Source organism: Arachis stenosperma, chromosome 2, assembly GCF_014773155.1.
Source record: "Arachis stenosperma cultivar V10309 chromosome 2, arast.V10309.gnm1.PFL2, whole genome shotgun sequence".
NCBI lineage: Eukaryota > Viridiplantae > Streptophyta > Magnoliopsida > Fabales > Fabaceae > Arachis > Arachis stenosperma.
The window spans coordinates 38,464,709-38,468,020 of NC_080378.1; the positions used below are offsets into that span (position 1 = coordinate 38,464,709).

The 3,312-nt window shown below is 38.4% G+C and overlaps 1 non-coding gene across 1 annotated transcript; it reads right to left on the reverse strand.

Moving 5' to 3' along the window:
* Nucleotides 1-2,927: 2,927 nt before the first annotated feature.
* On the reverse strand, nt 2,928-3,035 carry LOC130964970 (small nucleolar RNA R71). Its single transcript, XR_009081032.1, has one exon. It is a non-coding gene; the product is annotated as a small nucleolar RNA R71 (small nucleolar RNA).
* Nucleotides 3,036-3,312: the final 277 nt, after the last annotated feature.

Genomic DNA, 3,312 nt, shown 5'->3' on the forward strand with positions numbered 1-3,312 from the left:
CCTGATTGCACGAGGCATGGTTGATCGCCTGACAACCGAGTGCTCGCCTGACAAACGAGCCAACCATTTCGTGAGATCAGAGTCTTCCTGGTATAGGCAAGAACTGATGGCAGCATTCAAGAGAATCTGGAAGGTCTAACCTTGTCTGTGGTATTCTGAGTAGGATTCAATGACTGAATGACTGTGACGTGCTTCAAACTCCTAGCAGGCGGGGCGTTAGTGACAGACGCAAAAGTATCGATGGATATTATTCCGGCCTGACCGAGAACCGACAGCTGAATTCCGCGTGCCGTGACAGGGCATATGCAATCGCTTTCACTGAGAGGATGGGAGGTAGCCATTGACAACGGTGAAACCCTACACAAGCTTGCCATGGAAAGGAATAAGAAGGATTGGATGAAGACAGTAGGAAAGCAGAGAGACGGAAGGGAAGGCATCTTCATGCACTTATCTGAAGTTCCTACCAATGAATTACATAAGTATATCTATCCTTATCTTTTATGTTATTTTCGTTCATCACCATATACATTTGAGTCTGCCTGACTAAGATTTGCAAGATGACCATAGCTTGCTTCATACTAACAATCTCCGTGGGATCGACCCTTACTCACGTAAGGTATTACTTAGACGACCCAGTGCACTTGCTGGTTAGTTGTGCGAAGTTGTGTAATGCCATGGAATTGAACTACCAAGTTTTTGGAGTTCATGACCAGGGATTATGAGAGTTGTGAAAAGTATTGTTCACAATTTCGCGCACCAAGTTTTTGGCGCCGTTGCCGGGGATTGTTCAGTTTGGACAACTGAAGGTTCATCTTGTTGCTTAGATTAGGTATTTTTTTTTCGAAATTCTTGAAGATGAATTCTAGAGTTTCATGATGATTTGTTGAAGTCTGGCTGGCTGAGAAGCCATGTCTAATCTCATTGGACCGAGGTTTCAACTTATCATCACAAGAGCTTGTTGATTTTTATCAATTTTGCTTTTGGAGCAGTGATCTGCTAAGGCTTGGCTGGCCTTTGGCCATGTCTAGTGTTTTGGACCGAAGCTTTCTTTGAAAGCTTGGCTGGCTGTGAAGCCATGTCTAATTCCTGGACTGGAGTCTTAGACTAGCATTGCACTGATTCCTGGAATTCTCATTAAGAATTTTGATATCTTTTTCCACTTAATTTTCGAAAAACACAAAAAAATAAAAAAAAAAATTTTCATAAAAACCAAAAATATGTTATGTCTCATCTTAAGTTTGGTGTCAATTGCATGCATTCATGTGTCTTAGTGATCTTCAAGAGGTTCTTGATGATTTACTTGCTCTAATCTTTGAATTCTATTGACTTGAAGTATTTTGTGTGTCTCATATGCATTCTCATATTGTTAGTGTCAGTGGTATACAAACTGCTAAGTTTGGTGTCTTGCATGCATTGTTATTTGATTCTAGTTGCATTTTGATTATCCTTTATTATTAAAATTCCAAAAATATTCTTAATTTGTGTCTTTTCAAGTCAATAACACAGAGAATTGAAGATTCAGAACATACAGCAGAGGAATTGCACAGAAAAAGCTGGGCGTTCAAAACGCCCAGTGAAGAAGGACAGACTGGCGTTTAAACGCCAGCCAGGGTACCTGGTTGGGCGTTTAACGCCCAAAAGGGTATAGTTTTGGGCGTTAAACGCCAGAATGTGCACCATTCTGGGCGTTTAACGCCAGGATGGCACAAGGGGGAGAATTTTGTTTTCAAATCAAATTTTTTTTTTCAAGTTTTCAAAGTTTTTCAAAATCAAATCTTTTTCAAATCATATCTTTTCAATCAAATGTTTTCAAAATCAATTTCTTTCCTTTTTCAAAGATACTTACTATCAATTAATGATTTGATTCAACATTTCAAGTATGTTGCCTTTTCTGTTGAGAAAGGTTTAATGTTTGAATCATATATTTTCTTGATAGCCAAGTTACTAATTTTTAAAATCAAATCTTTTTAAAATTGTTTTCAAATCATATCCTTTCAATCACATAATTTTTTAAATCAATCATATCTTCTTAACCTCATCTTTTTCAAAATAGTTTTTCAATCAAATCTTTTTGATTTCTAATTTCAAAATCTTTTTCAAAAATCATTTTATTTCTTTCCCACTTTTATTTTTCGAAAATTAAGTAATACTTTTCAAAAATATTTTTAAAATCTTTCACTTAATTTTCGAAAATTACTTCCCTTCTCCTCACATCCTTCTATTTATGGACTAACACTATTCCTTAATGCAAAATTCGAACTTCATCTCCTTTGATAAGTTCGAATTTTCTACTTCTGTCTTCTACTCTTCTTTTCCTCTGACACTTCAAGGAATCTCTATACTGTGACATAGAGGATTCCACATTTTCTTGTTCCCTTCTCTTTCTTATGAGCAGGAGCAAAGACAAAGGCATTCTTGTTGAAGCTGACCCTGAACCTGAGAGGACCTTGAAGAGAAAGCTAAGAGAAGCCAAAGCACAACTCTCTTTAAAGGACCTAACCGAATTCTCCAAAGAAGAAGAACACATGGCAGCCGGAAACAACAATGCAAACAATGCAAGGAAGGTGCTGGGTGACTTTACTGCACCTACTCCCGACTTCTATGGGAGAAGCATCTCTATCCCTGCCATTGGAGCAAACAACTTTGAGCTTAAGCCTCAATTAGTTTCTCTAATGTAACAGAATTGCAAGTTCCATGGACTTCCAATGGAAGATCCTCATCAGTTTTTAGCTGAGTTCTTGCAAATCTGTGACACAGTCAAGACTAATGGGGTTGACCCTGAGGTCTACAGACTGATGCTATTCCCTTTTGCTGTAAGAGACAGAGCTAGAATATGGTTGGACTCTCAACCTAAAGAAAGCCTGGACTCTTGGGAAAAGCTAGTCAATGCCTTCTTGGCAAAGTTCTTTCCACCTCAAAAATGGAGTAAGCTTAGAGTGGAAGTCCAAACCTTCAGACAGAAGGATGGTGAATCCCTCTATGAAGCTTGGGAAAGATACAAACAATTGATCAGAAAATGTCCCTCAGACATGCTTTCTGAATGGAGCATCATAGGTATTTTCTATGATGGTCTCTCTGAACTATCCAAGATGTCTCTGGATAGCTCTGCTGGAGGATCTCTTCATTTGAAGAAGACGCCTGCAGAAGCTCAAGAGCTGATTGAAATGGTTGCAAATAACCAATTCATGTACACTTCTGAAAGGAATCCTGTGAACAATGGGACTAACCAGAAGAAAGGAGTTCTTGAGATTGATGCTCTGAATGCCATTCTGGCTCAGAACAAAATATTGACTCAACAAGTCAATTTGATCT